The sequence below is a fragment of the Perognathus longimembris genome, chromosome 8, assembly GCF_023159225.1.
Source record: "Perognathus longimembris pacificus isolate PPM17 chromosome 8, ASM2315922v1, whole genome shotgun sequence".
Lineage (NCBI taxonomy): Eukaryota > Metazoa > Chordata > Mammalia > Rodentia > Heteromyidae > Perognathus > Perognathus longimembris.
Window position 1 is genome coordinate 47,009,851 of NC_063168.1, and position 26,291 is coordinate 47,036,141.

The window sequence follows — 26,291 nt, forward strand, 5'->3', positions numbered from 1 at the left end:
AGTAATGCTTCATGTGATTCTAATGTGTGACCAGCATGAAGAAGAAAACATTGCCTTCTCTAGGAATCATCTTTGGAATGTAATCATTTTTAGACACCCCACTCAATAGCAGGCCTAAGAACAATCACTACCCTTGACTGAGAGCCTGCTAGGGTCCCGGTCCTGAGCTTGTACTTTATGAATAGTTTCTCCAGCATTTCTCATGACAATCAATATATTCTCTGTCATGATTCCCAGTTTATAGACCAAGAATCTTAGCTCAGAAATATGAAACAGTAACCAACGTTGCACAACTTGTGATGGTTCAGGATTCGAACCTGGAGCCAATTAAGTCTTTTTTATGTCACTTTTATTCAATGTACTATGTAAGAAAATCATTTTTTTTAAATAAAACAACAGTCAAATCAACAATCCACTTAGTTCTCAGGGTCAGCCTCCTTCCTGTATAGTCAGGTCTTTGCACTCCGCACAAGCCCAGGGATGAGGTCATTCTGGCACTCAGACCCTTTCTGACCAGGCCAGTTTCCTATGTCAATGGCTCAAGAACTGAGAGGATAAACATCTGTAGGGACCAGAGCTGGAATCCAGCTCCACAGATCCCACTGATGTGAATGTGTTGGCTCCAATGACATGGACTAAACACAGTCTAACCAGTCTCCTGCTTGAGGCAAGGTTTTGAAAGAAGCAGGAGACGGAGGAGGATACCCACACCCCACAGTACGGATGTCAGGAAGAAGTAAAATGTACACAGATGTGGCCGGGCAGGGCGGGAGCTGAAAGATAAACCAGAGTTGGCTCAGTGGGAAAGGATGAGCTAACTTCCTACATCAGCTCCTTCTGGTTCCTCTCTCCAGAACAACTTCAAAGGCAGAAAAGATTTGAAGGCTCCTGGACATATGTATGTGAGGGAGGGTGGACAGCAAGGAGGGGAAGGACTTCTTTTCAACTTTATTGATGTATAATAGACAGATAAAAATTACATTTACTGCTGGGTGCAGTGACTCATGCTTGGAATTCTAGTTACTCAGGAGAAAGAGATCCCAGTTCAAAGCTAGTGTAGGCAAAACCCTGTACTGCCCCCAAAGCATATAGATGCATCTATTCCATGTATGAACTTTTGAGATACATATATACCATGAAATTATTACCAGCATCAAGCTAGCAGGTCCACCACACATAATTATTTTTTTACAGTGATTATACCTAAGATGTAGTCTCAGGAAAATAAATAAATATATAATTCATTATTGCTGACTATAATCACCATGCAGAACATTAGTTCTCTAGAATCTATTTACCTTATAACTAACTGAAAAGTTCCCTTGAACTAATATTTCTTCTTCAGCTCCAATTCCTCAGATCCTGACAGCCACCTTTCTACTCTCTGGGTCTAAGAGTTTTACCTTTTTAGATTCCATACATAAATAAGATCAAACAGAACGCCTTTTTCTGTGAATGATTTATTTCTTCTTTTTTTAATTTTTGTTGGTTGTGGGGCTTGAACTCTGGGCCTGGGTGCTACCCCTGAGCTCTTCGGCTCAAGGCTAGCAAACTACCACTTGAACCACAGCACCACTTATGGTTTGGGGTTGGTTAATTGGAGATAAGAGTCTCGTGGACTTTCCTGACGGGACTGGCTTTGAACCTCGATCCTCAGATCTCAGACTCCTGAGTAGCTAGGATTACAAGCATAAGCCATTGGTGCCTGGCTGTGACTAGCTTATTTCATACTGTATAATATTCTCTCCATTCATACCTATTGTCACAAGTAGTAACAGTTCCTTTTACAAAACTGGATAGTACTCCACTGTATATAGGCACACATTTTCTTTACCCATTCCTCCATTGACAAACTCCTGATTTGTGTTCATATTTTAGCTCTTTTAATTATGCTGCAATGTACATGAAGTGCAGTTGCCTCTTTGAGATAGTGATTTTATTTCCTTTGGCTCTATACCCAGAAGTAGGATGGCTGGACCATATGGTAGTTCTATTTTTAATTTTTTTAAGAACTTCCATATTATTTTCCATAACGACCATAACAATTTACATTCCCACCAGCAATGTTGAAGGGTTTCCTTTTATCTACATCCTTATGAACACATGTCAACTTGATTTTTTGGTTATAGCCATCCCTACAGGTAACCCCTCCTTATAATTTTAATTTGTAGTTTCCTGATAACTGGTGATATTAAACATTTTTCCAGATACCTGTTGGCCGTTTATATATCTTCTTGGAAAATATGCCAATTTAGATCCTCTACCCTAAACTGAAGATATGCTATGGGGGCAGGGTGTTGTTTTATCTTTGTTTTGTTTCAGTTGCATAAATTCTTTATAAACCTCTATGTTACTTCCTTATTGTATTTAAAGTGGGAAAAATGTAAACCCATTCTATGAGCTGCCCTCTTATGTTGTTCATTAATTATTTTGCTGTACACAGAATTTCTTTTCTTTTTTTTTAATGCTGATACTGGGGCTTGAACTCTGAACCCGGGTCCTATCCTTTACTTTTCTTCCTCAAGACTACCACTCGACCACTTGAGCCACAGCTCCATTTCTGGCTTTTTGGAGGTTAACTGGAGATAAGAGTAGAATTTGTTACTCAGGTGGGCTTCAAACCATGATCCTCAGATCTCAGCCTCTTCAATCGCTAGGATTACAGCATTATATAGTAATTGTAAGGACAGCTGGGTCAGAACCATTTTTTCGTCATTGTTGGTGGTTGTGGGGCTTGAACCTAGGGCTAGGGCACTAGCCTTGATCTTTTTTATTCAAGGTTAACCCTCTATCACTTTGAGCCATTTCTGGTTTGGAATGGTTAACTGGACATAAGAGTCTCAGGGACTTCCCTGCCCGGGCTGGCTTTAAAACACAATCCTCATATCTCAGTCTCCTAAGTAGCTAAGATTACAGGCATGAGCCAAGAGCACTCTGCATTATATAGTAATTGACCTTTAAATAAGCAATGCTTTATAACGGAGGTAGGGCTAGTACTTGGTAGGCGGGTGCTCCACCGCTTGAGCCACACCTCCAGCCCTAAGAACCTTTTTAACTTGACTCAGCCCACTTGTTTATTTTTCTTTTGGTATCTTATCCAAGAGAATACTAGAAGGCCAGTACACAGGAAGCCTGCCACAATCTCACCCAAGCCTGTCTTTCTAACTAACATCTCTCACTCACAGCACAAGACAGACACTCTTCAGCACTCAGCATCTGCGCAGAAGGCTGGCATTCCAGGGAATGAGGGATTCTTTACATGGGCAGCCCACTCTGTCCTCTGAGCCTCAAGCAGCTCTCCACAAGCACAGAAAGGCTGGTGGCTGGGCAGTTAAGCCCTGGTGAGCTTGTCTGGTTTCAGTGGCCGTCTTGCTGGCAGCCTTCCCAGCAATCCAGCAAACACAATGTGCATTAGCAATGAGCCACCCCCTGAACCTGCCCTGCAGAGACCACAACCCACAGTCTGTCAGCAACACTGTCCAGTCCAGGCCTAGGCCCAAAATGTGTACATGCCCATCTGTAACTCCAGGCTGAGCTGGCAAGCTCCCTGATCTGATCTGTGGGGTCTGACTGGAGTGCTAAACAGAGCCAGATAATAGGGCTGGCTCAAATAGAGCAGTGCTGACTTTGCCCACTGCTGCCTTTCCTTCTCCAGTGCCACAGCCAGTCCCCATTCTTCTGGCTCATTCTCAGCCCTGTGAAGACGCTAGACTGGAGACCCTAACTCACTCCCTACAATGGATGGGGTATTCTGTGTAACTTTCAAGCTGGAAAGTATCAAATCTGAGTATGCTGGAAGTAGACTATAAACAACAGTGAAGAAATGTTTCTCAGAAACATCATACAGCTAGAACGCCGGCCCATTGCCAGAGGATGTTGTTCAGTCTGGGTTTCCAATTCATCCCAAATCTGTTATTGTACATACCACTGTGTGCCCTGACTCCAGGTCTCACCTGCAGCTTAGCCCAAGCCAAAAAATCCTTATCAGCCACTCCTTTATAGACATGCTGAAAAACCATCACACTCAGCGTCACTGATACCAGCTTCCTAAGGTCTTAACTCTACCCCAGAGCTTTCCCGGTTTTGTTAGAGTCATTGGTGAGCAAGACATCATTTTCACAAGAGGTCACTTCAGAAGAAATAAAATAAAATTGGTGGCAACTCAAATATATATGTATATATTTGTGCTAGTCTTGAGGTTTAAACTTGGGTCCTGAGCTTTTATGCTCAAGGTTAGCATTCGACAACTTGAGCCACAGCTCCACTGATACCTTTTTTGGTGTTAATTGGAGATAAGAGTCTCACAGTCTTCCCTTCCCCAGCTGGCTTTGAACCGCAATTCTCAGATCTCAGCCTCCTGATTAGCTAGGATTACAGGCATTAGATTATATATAATATATGTAAAAATATATTATATTTAATTAGGTGTCTTAAATCAGAAAATATGATATGCACATCTGAAAGTATTTATGACATCTCTTTCAGTAAGAACTTCATTAAGCAGAAGGCGATTAGCATTTCTGAACTACTCTATAATTTGCCTATTACATAGTATCTCCTGGTCACCCTGTGCTGTCAAACAATTTTGATCCAAGATAAAACTGAGTAGAAATGAAGGAGGGCAGGGAGAGATCCAAGCTCTTGAGGTACAGACTGAGTATCAACTGAGTATCAGGACCTGAATGGGAAAGTCCAGTGTCTACAATGTAATGGGATGAGCCAGAAAGGACTGAGAGGAGTTTGACAGATTGGAGCATACAGACATGTTGACATGAAAATGCCTAAAAAAAAGTCTCCAGGAGTAAGTCCTGAAGTTGGAGACTGCTGTCTCTGGAGGACTGGTAATGATTAGGGGGAAAACAACTAAGCTTAGACCATCAATGTGGCACAATTCTGAAGGACTTTTTTTCCATATGGAGGAGGTACTGGGATTTGAACTCAGGGCCTTAGGCTTGCTAGGCAGGCACTGTACCATTTGAGCCATAAATATACGGGGAAGGGGAACAACCAAGTTTTCCCTAAAGAATCTGCCAGGTAGCCCAAACAGAGGAGGGAAGAGAATGGTGCTGGGTACTGTAAATTCTGACTTACTACTCTCCTTCCTACCTGGGAAGGAAGTATTATTCTAAAAATATCACTGGGGAGGAGGCCCTATGGATTCCTTGTGAATCTTCAATTCTTTGGCTGTCTACACGCTATTGCTGAAACCCTCTACCTCAATCCAAGCTCTTACATGTCCTAGGGAGTCTCTCCCCACCCCACCCCCACTCAGCCCAATGGAAGAAATTGAGGTACAGCTTCACTACAGTTCCACCCTCCATGGAAGGATAGTCCATTACCCTTGAATGACACTAAGATTTTTTGGCTTCTTATTTTTTTTGCTTCTACCCCCTCCTAGTACTGGGGCTTGAACTCAGGGCCTTGTGCTCTCTCTCTTGATCCATCATGACTAGTGTCATGGCTCTGGTCTGGCTTCTTATTCTTCATGTTAGATTATAGGAGCATCTCAAAGCTATTTGGTTCATCACAGCCTACAGTGGTGATGCTCCTAAAGATGTAAACCCCACCATCACTCAGGCCTAGACAGTAAGCACTTGGGTTGGTTTTTATTAGATTCTAATTTTATTTTATAAAATGTCCTCATTTCAGTGTACAGTTTCATGGATTTGATGAGTGTAGGCAGTCTTGTAACCACCACCAAAACCAAAAGAGAGAGAGAGAGAGAGATAAACTCCCCATGCCCTCTGACCCCAGTCACAACTCATCCTAGTAACCTCGGGTGCCTCTTCTAACCCAACCTGACACTTCTTCCACTTCCAGCAGTTCATCGATGTAGAACCCTACAGTTTACAGCCTTTGCCTCTGGCTTCTTTCAGTTAAAACTCTTAGGTTTTCACAAAGGGGAAGAGACAGAATTCAAAGAGAATGAGTACTAGACCAATGAGTATTGGACCACTGCAGAATACAGAAAAAGGAAAGGAGAAACTCCTCCCCAATACCATCTGTCTTCAAGTTCCTCGGTGGCCCTTCTGCTGCTGCAACTGAGTCAAGAGATGTCCTCAAGTTATAAAATAGGTTCACAGATATACACACGCGCAAGCACGTGTATGTGCGTGTGTGTGTTGTGTGCCACGCACACACACACACACACACACAAAATACTGATTGCCCATAAGAAAATTTAACAAGCAGACTTTGCCAGACATGTTGCTGAGAAACTCTGAACAAGTGGATTCGCTTTTCTTCTGTTGTTTCTGTTTTGTTTTATTTTGTTTTTGCATCAGACCCAGGGCTCGAATTCAGGGCCTAGGTACGATCCTTTACTTTTTTCACTCAAGGCTGGTGCTCTACTACTTGAACTACAACTTCACTTCTAAGAGCTATCATATCTTAACTTCCATTACCACTAAGACCACAGGCAACCACACAGGGCACCTATATCCTACATAACATCCAAACTGCTAAGATTTATAAACATCAGTTCTGCCTTATAGAAACTCATCCTGACTCTTTCCAAGTTACTCAAATTCTGGGCAAATCAGCCAAGCTGAAAAACAAGGAATAAGGCTGGCATATGTGGTACTATGAAGATGAACAAGATAATGTATCCTTTATAAAGCAATCTAAAATAAAGAGAGAATATATCTGGTTAGAAAGATCCTTAAAGAAATGCACTGGAGCCAAGCATGGTAGTTCAAGCTTGTAATCCTAGCTATTTGGGAGACAGAGATGGTGAATGGTGATTGAGACCAGCCCAGACATTAGAGAGTTTGTAAGACTCCCTCTCAACAAATGCTTCAAGCATGGTAGTTTATACCTTACCAGCCCCAGAAACATAGGTAAGCACAAGTAGGAGGACTGAAGCACAGGCCTACCAAAGACAAATAGGAGACATTATCGAAAAAATATCCAATGTAAAAGGGGGCTGGAGGCCCAGCTTATGTGTAGAGCACCTGCCTGGCAATTATAAGACCCTAGATTTAATCCCTATTCATAAAAGAAAAAAAATCAAAGCTGGGCCTCTCTGTTCATGCCTGTAATCCTAGCTATGCAGGAGACTAAGCTCTGAGGATCCTAGTTTGAAGCCAGCTCTGGGAGGATAAGATTCTTATCACAAGGGCTGGGAATGTGGCTTACTGGTAGAGTGCTTGCCTAGAATGCATGAGGCCCTAGGTGGGTTCGATTCCTCAGTACCACATAAACAGAAAAGGCCAGGAGTGGCACTGAGGCTAAAGTAGTAGAATGCTAGCCTTGAGCAAAAGAAGGTCAGGGACAGTGCCCAGGTCCTGAGTTCAAAACCCAGGCCAAAAAAAAAAAAAAAAGAAAAGAAAAGAAATGAAAGGAAGATAAGATTCTTATCACCAACTAATTAGTAATGGTAGAGGACCAAAAACGCTAACGATACAGTACGGAGTCCCCAAGTCCAAAGCCTAGAACCATCTCCTGTGTGCGCACGCGCACACACACAGTACATTGTCAAATGCAGACACTGCAAACAGTGAGGAAGAGGAAGAGGAGGAGGAAGAGGAAAGGCATTAGGGAGAAAGCAAGACACAAGCAAAAACACAGAGAAACGAACCATACATCATGTTCAGAACATAGCATATAAGCTCCTTTGGCTGAGGTTTTCTTTGCCTACAGGTACAAAGAAATTAAGTCCGAAAGGCTGGGTAAATACTATAAAGGAGTCTAGTTTCTTGGCAAGGCATCATTATGTAATAATAAAGCAAAGAGTAAACTCTGAAAGATTTGATTAGGAAAATAACATGGTGATAACTGTGTTGATTAATGGTTTTAATTAATGCAGTCCAAACTATAAATGTGGCACCCTTGTAGCTCTATTGGCAGTCTGGAGGTCAGTTGAGAGTTCCTTCTGGCCTCCAGAAGGTCAAGAGAAAGGTCATCACAGGTACCTTCCATCAGAAGAAACAGGAGGCTCCTGGGTCTGGCAAACAATAGCTAAATCTTGGAAGAAGAATGAACATCAGGTGGGAAAGGGATGGCATCAAGGGCTCCAGCAAGGAGTGTGGAGAATGAAGGGGCTGTTACAAGGGGAAGGGAGAATATGGGTTAGTTCATTCCTGGAGTTGCTAGATTTGGGGTGTTGGAATGATATCCAGGCTGAGCATTTGGAAACACACAACTTCAGCAGAGAGGATGTATGAGGTCTAAGAAAGCTGTGAGACCAGAGAGCATTCTAGATGGTGGGGTGGGAAGGCCAGCAGAGGGTGTATGGCTGAACTCTTCAGCCCTGCCATTGTATTTTACAGTTCTCAGGGAGAAAGGGGCTCATTAATGACACATGTCCAGGAAAGATCTCCCTATCAGTGGCAGAAGAGACACCCTTGACAGCCAGAGACAGAGGAACAGAGCCATCTGCCAGGCAGCAGCTAAGGAAGGAGCCACAAGTCCTTAGACAAATTCACCCCTGCTGTGGGGTGTTCTATACCGTGAGTGGGGACGTGCTGGCCACCCTATCTCCCTGGGCTGTCTAAACACGCAAAGCTTGAACAAGTGATGCATATCAGAGAACTCTAAAAAGGAGCACAGTCTGTTCTCACCCTGGCAGGCCTTGATTCTGCCAGGCACAGGCAAGGCAGGGAAGGCAGGATGATTCCATGGGGAATGTTCTTGAGTTCCTGATTTATGGAAGAGATGAGAGAAAGCTCCAACAACCAGGCAGCCTGTACGCTGGCCAAGACGTGGGCTAGAGGGTAATTCATGCTCTCTCACTCGCTCTCTTGCTCACCCACCTCCCCGTCAGGATTTCATGTGGAAGACAGCTACGGAGGAGGAACATTTGGTCTCGAGTTGGCAGGGCTGGCATAATCATGCTCCCCTGGGAGAACCGTCGGGGGGGGGGGGCGGGGAGACAGAGTATGCTGCAGGAAGGATGCTGGTGGCCAGGTTTAGGCTCTGACAGCACACAGGGGAAGGGACAACTATCTCCCTCCAGGTGGCAGTGGCCATGCCCGCTTCCTTATGCTCCATGCCCCCCAATCACTCTCATTCTCCAAGACTGGGATTTGGGTCTCACTTTCTCAGTATTCCGATTCTGGCCCTTTGTACCAGTTTCTAGTGTTCCTGTGTGTCCATTCTTTGCACCTATGCCGGGGAGGATAACAAGCAGGCCAAGTTGCAGAAAGACGTTTGGCCTTCTCTGTTCTCTACCAGCTTGACTATGTGGCTGGAATGAGGATGGCTGTCAAATTACCATAGTGCCTGGCAGAAAGCAAGAGGACCCTTGGAGGTAATGGAGAGAAGTCAGAGGAAGAAGCAGACTCTACAGCCGGGGAATTCAAGATGGCATCTGGAGAAGGTAGTGATTCTATGTCTAACTTGCTGTGTGCTGTCTGGCACTGGCTCATGATAATGTAGAGAAAAAAATACTTTTGACACTGTGTTCCGGTCACAGAGACATGACCCCAAATCCCACAGACCTGCCTGCTAACTTCTCCTAACATGCCTCTCAGCCTCAGCTTCCCACCATGAAAGAGGAATGAACATGAAGACACCCAGTGGGTGTGGTAAGGAATGAAAGGAGTGATGCATGGATACCTGCACAGAGTAGGTGCCACTTAGCATTAGTTCCCTTCTCCCGCCCCCAGAAGTCAAGAGTCAAGGCCTTGACCTTTCCTCACTTCCTACCTGATACCTGTGATCCTGGGTGGAAGAGTCTGGCCTGCCTTCCTCCTCTATCCCCACAGGCAAATGTGCACAACGTTTGTTTTCTGTTTTTTTTTGGGGGGGTGTTTTGTTCTGTTTGGCAGAGAATTGAATTCAGGGCCTTACCCTGCCACTTGAGAAATTCCTTTTTCCCCTTTCTTGAATGGCTTTTTGAATGGGTTCTTTTAGGCAGGGTTTCCCTTTATGCCTCAATTGTGGTCCTCCAACTTGTGCATCCCAGAGTTGCTGATGATGACAGGTGCACATCAGTGCACCCAGCCATTGTGCTTCCTCCCTAGCTAGGATTACAAGCTTGAGTCACACTGTTCATATTCTAAGGGTTATCTTCTCTCTAGAGCCCTACACACTCACACTTTTGCTTTCTGAGTTCCCTTCCCTTCCTGGCTATCTGTCAAGAGCCAGCACTCTCAGGGTATGTGCCAGGCTCGGTTCCACTGCACTCACTGCAGACTTCTCTCTGCCGATGAGAGTGGGACATGGAGAGATTAAATGACCTACCCAGGGTGACCACAGATGACACACAGGAGAGCTACAAGTCAACCCCACTGCACCACCACACACATCTCTCTGCTTTGTTGGAATAGACAGATATGTTTCATAAGGAAGTAACCATCCCTGAGCACTCGGAGGCAAAGTTCAACCCGTGCATGGACAGTCAAAGACCTAAACTTCCAGGGGTGGGAGAAAGACCCCACAGGGTGTGTTCCAGTGATGTCCCAAGGGCTCCAGGGCATCTGCCTGGGTCACATGGTGGGCTGCTTGGCCATGGTCATGGAGATCTGTACACAGGTTTCGTGGGAACTGCCCCAGGCCTAGCTCCAGTAGAAGAAGCAAGGTGAGCAGGATAAAACCAAGGGAGACATTGGGCTGGGACCAACACCAGCAAAGGTCTCAGCCACACCCATTGGGAGCCATGCAGCTAGGATGGTCTTGAGGAATTGTCTCATGGAGAACATGGAGACAGGGGCCTTTGGACTCCCCTGTAAACCCATTTTGCAACATGGGCTGCTCTTAGGAGGAGCAGTCCTGTGAAGGAGGGCTCAGCTGTGAACTGTCAGCAGGCCACACTCTCAACAGCTGAAACGGAGTGCCTCAGGCCTACAAGGAATCTGTGCCTCCCAGAATCCACCTCCACTCAGGCCTGAGGATTGCTTTGACTCATAGTACAGGTCCAGGCCTAAGGTCTTGCTGCTCCAACAATTCCCCTAGTTTCACCCAACTCCCAGGCTAGACCACAATGCCAGCTCTTTTATGGATTTCATCACTTAAGCCACTCAACACCGGCAACCCCACACTCACCCAGAGGAGCACATCACCTCTCTGGATTGCAAGCATCTCCTGAAAGGTGATTTGTAGACATGAAATTGCAGAGTTGAATGTCTCGCACTGGCTGCACTTCCTTGCCATCCCACCCAAATAACCATCATGGTTGCTCAGCCAATACACCATGCCAGCTGCTATCCAGGGTGCAAAGAACATAGCATGCTCCTTGCCTTCAGGGACCTTTGCCTGAGAAGCTAAGGCCCCATAATACCTCTGAGCACTGACTGTCCCCTGACAGTCTGGGCGTGAAATCTCTGCCCTGAGAAGAAAAGACTGGCAGGCCCCATGGCCTCAGGCCTCCACCCAACAGGAAGAGTCTCCTGGTAGAGTCATGCCCGAATTCTGTCAGTCTAAGCCTGAGCCCTTCCTACTAGGAACCGTAGGAGTTACGGGGTTTATCTGAGTGGAAAGAAGGCTGAGGCATGGAGCTGGTGAGAGGAAGTAGAAAAGATAATTCAGCCCAGCTACTTGACTGACCCCATGACCTCCTCCAAGCTTTTTCTCAGATGTCACCCCTACCTTAAGGTTATTGACATGCTGCCCAGTCCACACCACCTTGGGAATTTCAACAGCCTTTACCTTGCCGGGAGCTTTTCTTTCCCCAAGGTCTGTATCACCTAATCCTATGCATCACTTATTACTTATCACATGTGTTTATCTGTCATTCATTTGCTAAAATAGGAGCTCCCTCCAAAACAGGGAGCTTGTCCATTTTCTGCACTGCTGTACCCTAAATCCTTAGGACGAAGGCTGAGCACAGTAAATCCTCAATAAATGAATGAATGAATAAATAGCAGGTAATATTAGTTGAGCACTTACTAAGCACCAGGACAGGGGCAGCCACCCCATTTATGCTACTGCTCAGTCAGTCTAGTGTGTCCTGCGCCAGGTTCTGAGATGAGAGGAAGCCCTAAAGCCAAGCCATGGAGACAGATAATCACAGACAGCCTCAAGGCCAAAACTGCAGTCTCTGTCAGTTTTTTTTTTCAATAAATACATTCATTTATTTTTTTTTATCTATGGCTGCTTTGGGGCCACAGTGGTAGAGCCAAGTTGTTTTGACAGAGATTATAGAGCCCACAAAGCCAAAAATATTTACTTTCTGGCCCTATGAAAGTAGCTAATCCCTGATCCAGAGCCTCTGTGAATTAGAATGAGGTCACTTTTCTCTGTATCTACAATTGTACATTATCTATTATCCTTGGAAGAATGTCATTTTTGTTGTTTTTCTGTGGTCCAGATGAGGAATCCTATCAGAGGAAGACAGAGAAAAAGACAGATCAGCAAACAAACAGGAAAAAATGGGTTAGGTGCTAACTGGGAGAAGAGCAGGCAAGATACTTCAGAGCACACAGAAAACTGCACATGTCCTCATTTGAAAGACCCTGGACGGCTTCCTGAAAGAAGGGACATCTAAGATTATTACCATTGCTATCATAATGACTACTACCTCACCAAACAAGCGATTTGTAAAACACCTAACTATATAAACTGATTTGAGACCTTTTTCTCCAAGAGATAGATATTAATCAATGCTATAAACCTAAATACCATGGCCAAAGACCAAGAATACGTACTTGAATATTTAGGAGCCACCTGGTTGTATGACAGGCACTCTGAAACACAAAGCTTCCTTACAAATTGATGTCAACACCTGAAGAACCTCAACCTACACAAATACTATACCACGATCAGTCTGACAGAAGTACTTAAGATGGCATCCAGGGCTCCCTGATAGAAAAACCCCAAGCTCTTAGGACACATCTGTCTTTACTTTCCATGTGTAGACTTTTGGCTATGTGGGGATGCCCAGGGACCCTCTATTCTCTCCTCCCCTCTAATGACAGACTGTCACAGGTAAAACTCTAATCCATTTCATTTATGCTGACTTTCAACTGACTCTATTTTGAACTAGTCATAACAAGGTTTGAGCTCCAGGAAAGACTGACTGAGGATGGAATTTCAAGGACTCTGACAGACTGTGAGAAAGGCATCCACGCCGAGTGGGAGGTCATCCCCATAGACTAATTTGCATCAAGAGATGATAGCCTCCAGCAATAAAAATCCAGTAGTTCAAATGACCCTTGATTTTCAGGCTTAGATGTCCCACTCAGTAGTGATATACACATGACCAGGATACTTAGGAGTCTTTGAATGTCTTTCTTCTCACCTTGAAAATGAATGGGAGAACCAAAGAAGAAAACTTAACTTCTCTGTTTTCAGAAGAGATACAAGAAATAAAAATTATAGGCAAATGTTTATCACTTTTATATCATTTCATCTCTCTGCCACTCTGGAGTGTCTCCCCCCGGCTACAATGTATACGTCGAGACTGCATGGGCCATAGAACTGGTGGTCCTAAAACATTGATGGAGAAACCACAGGAAATGAGGCTGCTTTTTCTAAGTGAAGGTAGGCAGTCTTTTCCACCAGGTCTTATACAATTGGTAAAGACCATGTATCAATTAAAGATAAATATCACCCCACAGCCTTCCATTCAGCCACGCCTTGCTCACCTAACACCACAAGTAATAACATTATCATCTCTAAAAACAAAGGGAAATGCTAACTAATCAACTGGCCAGAAAACTCCCTTTTACTGGTCCCCCAACTGTCCACATCAGCTGCCATCTACCCAAGAGGTCTCTTTGGTTAGAAAGCACCCAAGCTTCAAATATTTCCACATTCCCACTTACTTCATCTGAAAGTTTTCATTAATAGCCTCCCCATGATCGTTTACACCTTTGGAGTAAATGCGAGGAATATCATTTTAATGTTCCACGAATGCAAAAATTTATTTCATCCATGACCTGTTGAGCAAACACACAATTTGGATGGGTTGTTCATTTTGCTTTGGTTAGAAAAGCAACATGGTAGCTCCTAACAGTTAAAAAGAAAAAGGTGTTCTGATAAGACCCAAATATCTTTTCAGATGTGGCATCCTTAGCTACCCTGCTTGGCTTCTATTCGTCTTCTCTTCTTCTAATGCAGAGTTCACCAAAGGACCTAATAGCATCTGGTCTTGTCAGCGTGGCTGAACAACAAAATTATGACTCTATATATTTTATTAAAAATACAAGTTACATACAACTTGTGGGTGGGATGGGAGGGAAACTCTGGGAAAGAGAGAGGGAAAGGGTGACATTGTCCAAAAAGAAATGTGTACTTTATATGACTTATATAACTGTAATCCCTCTGTGCATCACCTTTTACAAAAAAATGCAAGTTATATCCATGACCCACAGATTTCCGCTATATCCATACATTCCTCTTATAAGACTGCTGCTGAGGGCCTGGACTATAGGTAGATGGGTTTCTAAGCCCTTGCAAGATGAGCTCCTCTTGGGTGAGGTCCAGGTAGCCTTCTTCATTGGGCCCCAACTCTGACCTGGTCAGAGTCAATATGCAGGCTGATCAAGTCAATTACCAGTGTGTCTTGGTATATTTCACTTGAAAAATAAGCCTCTATGGAAGATGTAACTTTCAACATAGCCAGAATGAAGAATAGCTACATTCCTGAGCACACAGATCCCTCCGTGCTGGGTGAAATTGTGCTGGGTGAAATTCTGCACAGAAGGATTGCTAAGCCAAGGATTCATGCCTGACAGAATACAGGTAGGGTCCTTTACGCCTCTGCTGTAGGAGGGAAGAAAGAAGACAGAGAAAAAGACTGAGCCAACCATAGATCATTATCCTTCTACCTAGTCTTCCCTCACCATAGCTGGGATAATAGACTTGAACCATCACACACAGATAGTTCATTAAAATGGCCCTAGATGAGCTGAAACTTCAATCCTCCCAAACTCTGTCTCCCAAATAGCTGGGGTTACAGGTTTAAGCCACCATAGTCATCTGAGATCATAATCTTTGATGATGAAGATGATTCTAATGACACCCTCTAAAAGGATAGGTTCTTGAAGTGAGCATTACTTCACAGAGACTTCCATTGTATTTTCCCTCCACTCTGAGTTGTTCAATCTCCCATAAGCCAATGTAAGAACAGATGTCATTATGTCCTCCATTGTCCTAATGGCCTGAATTAGCCAGCCAGGAGCTCCAGGCCCAAGCAATGTGGTGTCAGCTCCTTTGAGTCCCCAGGGAAAGGATTCTAACCATTGAACAAGGCTTTGGAGCACTTTCCTGTGGAGCCCAACTGACAGTGCAATCCCTACTGGTATATGGGAACAGAGGAAGAGGGGAGTGAGGGAAATGGGAACAGAGACTCCTTCCTTGAAAAACACATGGAAGCTGGCTAGGAGTGAGTGCAAGAGCCACTGAGTACTGAGTTCAAACCTCCATGCCATTACTTACTAAATATACCATATTCATTCAACCAACCTCAAAGGTCCAAGGGACTCTGCCAATATCATCCTCACACAGTTATAAAATAAATAAATAAATAAATAAATAAATAAATAAATAAATAAATAAATAAATAAATAAATAAATGACCATGGTGCCTGAAAAGCACTTAGCAGGAGACCCCAAGAAGGGATCATTGAGGAAACCCAGCTCAGTACTAAAAAAGAAAAGAAACATGAACTGGTGACAGGAGATCTGGACTTAAGACTAAGACAACTGGGCTTTCGGTTCCCCATTTGTAAAACAAGGGGCTTGTAATGGAGACTCCTTCCAAGTTAGATATTCTAAAGCCTGTGACGAAGATGGAAAGATGAGCTGCTATGTGGATATCACCACTGTAATATAAAAGGACTCTCAACAGAACTACCACTATCAAAGGAAGCAACACACAGGAGGACTGAAGTGAAAGTATGGGGGTGTTAGGGGAGGTGCTGCTTGGGAAGGGGTGGTTAACCACAAATGTTATGCTGTACTGCTATTTTGGAGATTGCCAGTCCAATCTTCCAGGAACATTTTGGCTCCTGTAGCTATCAAGAAGGCAGCTGGGGGTCTTAACAACATCTACCAGGCACAGTAACTCATGCCTGTAATCTCAGCTTCTTGGGAAATGAAGATCTGGAGACTTGTGGCTTGAATCCAGCTCAGGCAAAAAAAAAAAAAAAAGTTGGCAAAGCCCTCTCATCTCAAACACCACAAGCCAAGTATGGTGGTATCACTAGCTACTCAGGAGGTGAAGGAAGGAGGGTTACAGTCCAACATAAGCCTTGGATGAAAGTATAAGAAGGGCTGGGGGGAAGGGTGGCTCAGCAATAGCAAATACCAAGTGTAGGTCCCTCAGGTGAAACCCCAGTACTATAATATATATATATATATATATATATATATATATATATATACACACACACATATATATATATATATTCTACAATCAAGAGAAAGACATTCCAGCTCACCCCAACCCTGGTCTTTCTCCTTGAAGCCAAAATTGACAATACCACAGTACCTTAATCCATATAGTCTAGTTTCTTACCTATCATGCTACTCCCTTCATGGAACACAGAGGACTTATAAAGCAATCTGAAGTCATTCTTTAAAACAACACATTTACGCAGAGAGCAAGGCCTGATGGGTGTTTAGATAATACACCGCCTCCGTCAGCGTCGTTTAAACAACTGAGGGCTTCGGCTTCCTTCCTGTTTTCCCTGAGTTCTGGTTCAGTTCGGAAACACATGCCCCAAACAAGGAGCCAGGAAGCAGAGACCAATGGAATGGCAAGAAGCCAGTGTCATCGGGGTTCAGATGACAGCCAGCACATGTGGGTGAGTGACAGATGTTGCACACAAGTATGGTTACATCCTCTAAGCTATCTAGAATGCCTCTTCCTCAACCAAATCCTCTCATCTATCATCCACTGCAAACACAGTATACCTTCAGGGACCCCATATCCATGCACGCATTGGGGGAATCACACAGACTGCTGGATTCCTGTCCTTAACATGTATCTCATGAGCATGAAGCCCTTCCAGGGGATTTCACCATCTCTCTCTTCACTTTGTGTTTGGCCCATGCTGGGTAAATAACTAGCCTAAATAGACATCTTTCTTGTAGGCACTGAATTTCTTCCCAGAAGGCTGCACCAAGGGCTGCCTAGTAAAGATTGTATCCAGTCATAAAAAATTCATTTCACCTTGGACAGATAAGGGTCTACACTATGGCATGCATCCGGTGTACATCCTAATTTAGAAAACTTGATTGGTGTTGGACAAGTCTATTAATAAGAATTCTCAAGCCAGACAGTGGTGTCCCATGCCTGTAATTTGAGGTATTCAGGAGGCTGAAAACTGGAGGATCAGAGCTCAAAAAAACTAAAAATAAATAGAGCCTTTAAATGCAATCTTAATCCTGTTTCCTGAGAAAAGGAAACCCAGAAAGGTTAAGAGGCTTTGTCCAAAGTCACCTTGCTAACAAATAAGAAAGCTGGGCTCAGAATCCAGGCCTAACTTCCACCCTAGGAGGTTCTCTGTCACCTAGGCACCACCCTAGGAGGTTCTTTTTCATCAGGCAAGCAAGAGAGAGGACGAACAAAGCGACAAACTCAGAGGCCAAGGCTTCCAGGCCAAATCTGAACCCTTAAGTCCATAATTGTGGGTGTCACAGAGAGGTTCTTAAGAACTATGCAGTTGGTCTACAAGGTCAAAATTATTCTAAGAATACTAACTGCTCTTTTGGCACCACTGGGATTTGAGCTGAGGATTTCAACCTTGCTAGACAGACACTTCCAGCCCTTTCACTCTAGTCAGTTTTGAGATAGGATATTGCTATTTGTCCCGGCCATTTTGGACTGAGAACTTCCTATTTATGCTTCCTACCACAGCTGGATGATAAGCACACATTTCTGCACCCAGCCTTTTCTGCTACAAAGAGGGTCTCATGAACTATTTTACCCAGGCTTGCTGGTTGAACTGGAATCTTCCCAATCTCCACTTTCCAAGTAACCAGGATAATATGCATGAACCACTGAGCCTGGCATACTAACAATTTCTTTGTCTCTTCCATTCTCAGGAGCAGCCAGAGGCTACGTGACAGCTCAACACACCGAAAGCAGAAGTCAACATAAGGAGCCAACTGACTTCTACTAAGCCAAACATTGTGCAGATTTGCAAAAACATAAAAGAATACCAAGCTTTTAAGACTTTCATTTTGGAAAATTAGCTATATTTCTGGAAATGTGTGTTAGCATGTAATGGGTTTATTTATTTTACTTATGTGTGTGTGTTACATGCACACTTGCACACACCAGTGCTGAACTCAGGGCCTGGGCGCTGTTCCTGAGCTTTTTTGTTCAAGGCCAGTGCTCTACCACTTGAGCCACAACTCCACTTCAGCCCTTTTGGTGGTTAATTGGAATTGGAGATAAGAGTCCCATGTACTTTCCAGTCCCCAGCTAGCTTCAAACCACAATCCTCAGATCTCAGCCTCCTAAGTACCTAGGATTACAGGCATGAGCCACAAGCGCCTGGTGGGTTTATTTGTTTTATTAACTTCTTCATGTCTTTGTTATTAAAATATATTAATGTACATAGTCATGGCTATGCTGTGAATGTTGCCATATTCATATAATATGCACTTGGAATATATTCACTTCCCTTGTTATTCTTTCTTATTCTCTCCCCTCCCCAATTAACATTAAAATGTTTGTTTCCATTTCGATGTATAAATACTGACAAATGGAGCCCCCAAAAGCACCCTTGAGTCTTCAATAATCTTAAACTACTGACATGTAAGGAATTTAAATTCTGATCTTGATACCCAAAAGTTTGAGGACCACCAGTTGATGAGAAAGGTGTTCATGTTCATCTTGTGTTTCTGGAGAAGCTGTTGGAACTGTCTGCTGCTTTATGTCCAGTGGACTCTCTCCATCACCCAGCGTGTGCTTCAAGCTCTACCAGAGCTTCTGCCAGACCAGCCCTTACCCTCTGAGAGCCCTATCTTCTGAACTCCTTGACAGCACTAAGTCTACTGCACCCAGCATGGCGCCGTGTACCATTTGGCAACATCCACTGCACTACAGTCCATGGTTACACAATCTCTGCCATTATTCAGCTGTCTCCCTGGGGATGTCATGCTTCCACAGGCAACTCTGCAGCCTGAGTACAGAGTCTGAATCCCATTCTGCCTCTTGGCTAAGGGACTTATTTACTTCAGGCAAGTTACACAGCCTCAGTTTCTTTGTTTCTAAAAGGCAGAGTGTACAGATTTCCTGTGCAACCCACACTATTACCTGCTTTTTCAATACCACCTAGCTCAGGGTTGTTCTAGAAACTGTGACAATCCTGAGCACCAAGAGGCATCAAGAAGGTTTAGTCTTCTTCCCAATGGCCCAGCCAGGACAGATAGGATTATTGCAACTCACCTGCCTGAAGGACCAAGTGATGAATGAAAGACATATGAGCCATTACAGCCAGTCTGGGTCTCACAAGAAGTGGCAGTGCCATTCCAGTGGGACATTTAGAAAGGAGTGTGGGCAAAGAGGTCTACTGGTTTTCAGTGACCAGGAATTATGTATGCTAATTGACAGGTTATGTAGCTCCATGTCAAAGTGTTTGGTCAGCATGTACAAGGTCCTGAGTTTGATCTTCAGCATTGCCAATAATCACTACTATTATTTAAAAGGAAAAAAAAAAAGGAGAGAAAGGCCGTGTACTGGTGATTGATGCCTATCATCTTAGCCACTCAGGAGGCTGATATCTGAGGATAATGGTTTGATGCCAGCCCAGCAGTAAAGTCCATGAGACTCTTATGTCCAATTAACCAGTCAAAAGCTGGAAGTAGAGTTCAAGTGGTAGAATGTTGGCCTTGAGCAAAAAGCTAAGGGACAGCACTCACGCTCTGAGTTCAAGACCTAGTACTAACATAAAGAAGGAAAGGCAGGAGAGGGGAGAGGAGGGGAGGGGAGGGGAGGGGAGGGGAGGGGAGGGGAGGGGAGGGGAGATGAGGAAGGAAGGAAGGAAGGAAGGAAGGAAGGAAGGAAGGAAGGAAGGAAGGAAGGAAGGAAGGAAGGAAGGATAGATCTTGGCATTTAACATACAGGAGCATACCTAAGACTTCATCTATTCAAATGCCATGTGTTTGAATCTCAGACATGAACTTTACTCTTACTCATGAACAAGCCTTCAGCATTGCTTCCCAAGTCATTCCCCAGAACGTGAGGAAATCCTCAACTCCCTAAGGGAAAGACAGTTTCTTCCCTGACAACACTGAAAGGACAGCGTGGTATGGCATGCCTATGCCCTTGAACTCCCTGGCTTCATCTCAAGTCCCCAGAAGGGTGGGGAAATGACTGCTGCCACCCTGGGGCCTTGTTCCCCTGGCAGAGAGCACCTTGCTACAGTCTGGCCTGCTGGCTCTGTGTCTGTCTTTCCCTCCTGGCAAGCAGCCCACAGATCCACCAGAGAAGACAGGAAGCAGCCCAAGGAACACTATTTCTGTGTAGATTTGGATCCCACTGCCTGGGACTAGAATCCTATGGGACAAGACTCCATCAATCAACCCCCATGTGACCTCACTACAGACAACCTGGGTATTCTCGCTGTTTTCTGGGAGTGGAAGAAGGGCTTGATGTTGCTCTGTTCAGTTTGCAAACTGAACAGTATAAAACAGTATAAAACTCCATACTCTATATTACACACATTTCAGGTGGATGCAGCCTGAGATAAATATTAGCTAAAACCCTGGTTCTGCCTTTCAAATGTGACCACCATCTACCCATCCATGACTTGGTACCTATTTGCTAAGTGTCCACTGCCCACTATATTTTCCCCTTGAGAAAGAAGGAACCCCAACAGTCCCTCAATGGTGCCCAGAACACCTTAAGGATATAGGCTAATGAGATGGCAGTACTTGGGCCTTTACTGATATTCTTATTCAGAAAAAGTATCTAAATAAGACACATAATTTCCCCTCTGAGAATAAAACTGTGAGCCTCATAATAATGAATCAGTGCAGAGATAAGCAAAATCAATCACTTTATACTAGTCTAAAATCAGATCAAACACCTTAACATTATCTCAAAGATGTCAGAGACTTGGATGGGACTGGGCGGCATAGGGGGGAGGGGAGGTACAGAGGATGAAGAAAGAAAGACTAAGAAGAGGAATTCTCAAGCAAAAGACAACAGTGCCCAAGCTAGCACTGCCCACATATGAGGGTGGGAATGGACACCTCAGGCCTTCTCAACCTGTTGCTAATAAACCAGGTATCATCAAATGCAAGCTTAAGAGAAGCCCCATGGTTTTCATAAATTTGGCCAACACTGAATATCAACTCTCGAGGAAATTTGTAAACTGCAACACCATGTTAAAGGCTCTGATACATTCTGAAATAAAGAACTCTGTTAAACTATGAATGGTTTCTAACTCTTTTTACCCACACACTTCTTCCTTTATAGGAGAGCCCCAGACTGGCATATCTTGAACTCCACAGAAGCACTGAATCTTCTTCCTATTCAGTGTTAGAGTTGGGTTTTCTGCAGAGAGCCTGTCCCCAGAGTTACAGGTAAAGCAAACAGACTCGAGAAACAGTTAGCCCAGCACACACGTCTCCTTGTGACTTAAACTGACATACTGACTTAACCAACATCTGCCAGCACTTGGTTACCACTGGCTGTCCATAAATGATGGGTGCCCCTCACATGCCAACATAGTGATTCTGAACTGAGAGTCATTTTGTCTTGAGGGGAAAGGGGAATGAGGTAATATCTGGAGATTTCTTCATTGTCACAACTAGGAGGAAAGTATACTGTCATCTAGAAAGCAGAGGTCAGGAGTGTTTGTTCAACAATGCACAGGACAGACACAAACAGAGCTACCTAGCTAATATCAATGGTGCTAAAGTTGGGAGCCTGACAAGCCCATGATTTGCCTCTGTAAGGATGAAAATGTTGGTAAAGTCAGTCACCAGAATACTGAATGCCACCCTAAAAGAATTCTTACCAACCAGATGTGGTGTGGGCCTCTCCAAGGGACCCATCTCTTTGTTTCCTTTAACATCTACAAGAGATGCTACCTAGGGCTGGGGTACCAATGTCCATCATCCAAAGAATAAGGCCAGCATACTGGAGCAGAATCCTTGTAACGACCACCTGAGGACATTCCCTCTTATTTGCCCCCCACCCATGACCAGCTTCATGAAGTAGCAAGGCAAGAGGCACCTGGGTCCCTTGGCTTTCTCCTTTCCCTGAGAGCCCCAGCATAGAGGCAGAAGCCAGTGAAGTCCTCCTACATAAGCCATGTCTGTAGATCAAATGTCTTCATCATTACAGATACAAATTGTGAGAAAAGATATCCCAGGATCCCCTTCCCACCATCAAGACAGGTTACAGAACCAGAACCTGGCCAGAAGGGACATGTGATATCCCATGGGACCCGTGACATGCACAAAACATGCGATATCCTCCAGGAGGGCACCCAAGGCAGGTTTCCGTAAGGAAGTAAAACTCTCCAAAGTATGCATCTCTGTCTAGGCACATGTGCTCAGATGTAGAAATGGGGCGGGGGATGATTGATGGGGTTGGTAACTGGCCATCCTGTGGGGGCTCCAGCCAGGACAGTGGGTTGGGGATCTGCTGAGGAGCATTCAATGGGGCCCTGCTCCCAGTGGGGGCAGAGGGAAAGTGGTGTGGACACTGTTGCTGCCACCTTGGCCTCTGCCTAGGACATTGCTGGTTTCACATCTGCCAAGACAGCATGGCTGACTTCCCTGACACACAAGGCTCAGGCTAGGTGAACTTCCAAGAGGTTGAAGTATAACAAAGGTCATCCTGTGACTGAATGACAGAAACTAGCCCCTAAAACAATGGTGCTTCTTTGCCAAAAGAGTGGCCCCTCAGTCTCCTTGGGAAAATGAGTTTGCAGAAGGTGCTGTGTTATTTTCCAGGAGGGTGTGAGATGGGGTCTCCTCAGCCTGGAGGCTGCAGCCCTTCCCCGTGGTGCTGCCCAGCTGTGAGCAAGGACGCTGGCTCAGCTCGCAGAGGCTTTGGAGATGTTGAGCTTCTGCCAGACCTGCCACCAGCCTTTTCATCTTGGCCTTCAATAAGCAGGACAAGAATTCAGAAAAATGCATTTCAGAGCCAAGGCTGACGAGGACAAGGAAACAGAGAGCACATGAAACTACTTCCTTGCACATTTAGTACAGTTAGCAATTTGACAATTTAGCAAGTTGTAGGATTTATATAAAATATCTAGGGCTGGAAGGGGTGAGCAGTGTGAAACTCAAGTGGCAGGCCCTCAGTTCAAACCCCAGTACTGTACCCCACAAAAGAAAAATCTTCAAGCAAGTGTGTTCTTAAGACTTCAAAGCTGAGCCCTAAAATCAACAGCACGAAGCATCTGAGACCTGTGGAAGGTTTCTTAGAGGCCCAGCTGCTCCTGCTGGGCTGATTGTCCTTCCAGGATCCTGGCCATCGATGGCAGAGGGGACTGGACAGGAAATGGACTCCTCTTCATAAGGAAAACTCTTCAGCTTGTTAGTTTTGATAGTGTATAAGATTACTTTCCATTATCAAAATCTAATCTTCTTCATGGCACCATGGGGTTTGAATTCAGGAGCTCACACTTGCTAGGCAGGTGCTCTACCCCTTGAACCATACCTTCAGTCCTTTTTGCTTTACCTAGTTTTCAGATAGGGTCTAGAAGCACCTAGATAGGGTCTAGTGCTTAGATGGGCCTCTGAACATGAACCTACCTATGTTTGTCTCTATGTAGCTGGAATCATGGGCAAGCACCATCGTTTCTGCTCAGGTAAAAAAAGATCCTCCTATCTCTGCCTCCTAAGTAGCTGAAATTACAGATATGAGCCTGCAGCTCCAAACTCAGTCCCAAATCTCAACATTATTGAGATTAATTTGAAGCAAGTTCTTCAAGATAATGGTCACCTTGAAATGTTTACAAAATATATATGAGAAAGAAATAAAATGTTGAAAGCATTTTCTTAAGCAGACAAAGATAGCTAATAAATGCAGAGGTTGATGACCAAGTTATCAACTGAGATCATTATAACACAGTTGGTATCTAACTGGCATTCCTTCCCTCAGGTCTGGTTCCTTTCTGTTTAAGGTGTCAGACACAGCATGTGATGCTCAACCTCCACAAGCTGAGGACAGTCGTATGGCATCAGCCTTTTGAAATCAGGAAAGCAACCCTTCCCAAGGCTTTCATGCTGCCTCGGCCCCTATTCAACAGGAGTCACCAATACGAGACAAGTAAAGAAAAAGAGATAGGAAAAGGAAGGACTTGCAGGTTTCAAAGGTCGCCTTAGAAATTGTTTGGTTTAACAAGTAGAACTCAGCTGAGAAAGTGGTCCAGCCCTGAAAGCAGAGACCTTTGGGCCTCAGGCAGAAGGAAATGGTCAAGGTGCTTTAGGATGAGAGGTGCCCAAAGAGAGGGAGCAGAAAGGGGAGAAAAAGTACAAGAGCATCCCTTGGGGACTTGAGTTTACTTTTAGCTTATACTTCCCCACCTTTCCCTAGACATCAGACCCCACCAAAAACACCTTGCCTTAAAGGAAGAAGAAGAGACAGCTAACCAAGTCACCCAAGAAAGGTAGCTAGTGTGGTGAGCAGAGGTGGCAAATAGCAAGAAAAACTGAATGACAGGAGACAGAGGAGGGGGAAAAAGATGCTAACAGCTGCGCTGGGGCAAGACATGATGACATGACAAGATAACATGTGCTACCAGGGCCCAGGAAGGGGACTTGACTCAGCACAGGAAGTAAAGTAGCAAACTACATTCATTAAGACCTAGACTTAAACATTGGCTCTGCCACTGAGAAGCTGAGTGGCCTTGAGCGAGGCAGCTGATCTCCAAGATGCCTGCTCTGTCAGGAGACAACATGGCTTCTGAAGGCCTTGAGGCCTGAGGGGTACAGGAGGGCAAAGCATCTGGGCATACACCCATGCATAGTCCTCTCACAACCCGCTTCTTTTCATCCCTCATCATGCAGACTTTACTGCTGAAACAGATTCCGCTCTTGAGAATATATTAGCCTTCCTATGAAGACAGTAGACTGACACAGCGGGAAAAACCAAATGAGAAACCAATTATTCAACAGAGATGAGCAGGAGTCTCCTGCTTCTCAGAAGTTCACACCTGTAATCCCTGCTACTCGCGTGACTGAGATCAGAAGATGACAGTCCAAAGCCAGCCTGGGAAGAAAAGTCTGTGAAGTGATTTTTAACTAACAAAAACCAGAAGCAGAGCTGTGGCTCAAGTGGTAAAATACCGGCCATACCCAGGCTTTAGGCCTTTCTGCTTTTCCCTTTCCTGGTTTGCCAGGCTCTTTAATATAGAGGGTCTCATTTATTCTGGATCCTGTCTTCAAATGAAGAGCCATTTGGGCTTGCACTAAGACCTCCACTGTAGGGGATATTCTCACCCTGAGTTTTCCTGCTGCGGTATCCCCTGTGAGCACTGGCTGGCTCTCTCTGTGGGCTGATGCCCCTCCAATAACACAGGAAAACTCATAGCCCTGCAGCTAAGAGGACAGAATGAGTCCACAGCTATCCATTACCACCAGGCACTGCCCGGCTATGTAGGGCACAGGAACATGCACATTATGAGCAAATGAGCAAAGAAACAAACAAACATACACACACACACACACAGAGAAAAGGAAAGGCCCTGAGCTCAAAAGAGGAGGAAGGAGAGGAAGGGTAGAGAGAGGAGGAGGAGGGGGAGGGGGAGGGAGAGAAGACAGCTGCGGCGGCAGCAGCTATATGACGACTAAGAACAGCAGACAGTTGAAAGCAGGAGAAAAGGAATTCCAAGAGGAGGCCCACATAGTCAGAGAGAGAAGCCAAATGTATCTTTAAGGTCTGAGTCCCCTGAGGAACTGTTGCAGGTTCTCAGTTACATTACTTAGGATTCATACAATCACCCTCCAGGAGTGGCCAAGGGTCAGAAGGGAAGGAGACAGGAAGCTCCCTCCCACCACGAGCTCAGAGCTGGCGGAGGTGACAAAAAAATGAGTACACATGAAGACAATCCAAGATAAAAGACACCCAAGGATAGACCAGTGCATCTTTTGGGAGGCTCTCCACGAAGCCACCCTCACAGCTCCACATACACAACTGCACCCAGGCAGCACACAAGAATATTCACTAAAAGCCGGGGATATGGCTCAGTGGTAAAGGCTGAGTTGCTCACCTGGTCACCTTGTGCAGGGAATAATTCCAGCCTCGGGAGGACCACACAGAGGCTGGAAATCTGGTGACCAAAAGGTAAGGTGGCTTCTTGTTTGCCACTCACCAGGACTCCCACACCACAGGGCTGACGTTGCCCAACGCACATACCTGAGACTTACACTCTCCAGTTTACCTTGTGGTGAAGGACATAGAAATTGGACTCAGAGCACCAAAGAAATTC

At 44.8% G+C, this 26,291-nt stretch overlaps 1 protein-coding gene and 1 long non-coding RNA gene across 2 annotated transcripts in view; one reads left to right on the forward strand and one right to left on the reverse strand.

Moving 5' to 3' along the window:
• Positions 1 to 26,291, reverse strand: part of Prkce (protein kinase C epsilon) — a 506,658-nt gene that overhangs the window by 412,223 nt on the left and 68,144 nt on the right. The window lies entirely within an intron of this gene.
• LOC125356482 lies at positions 11,064 to 15,155 on the forward strand. The gene is made up of 3 exons (XR_007211901.1): positions 11,064 to 11,403; positions 14,764 to 14,766; positions 15,144 to 15,155. It is a non-coding gene; the product is annotated as an uncharacterized LOC125356482 (long non-coding RNA).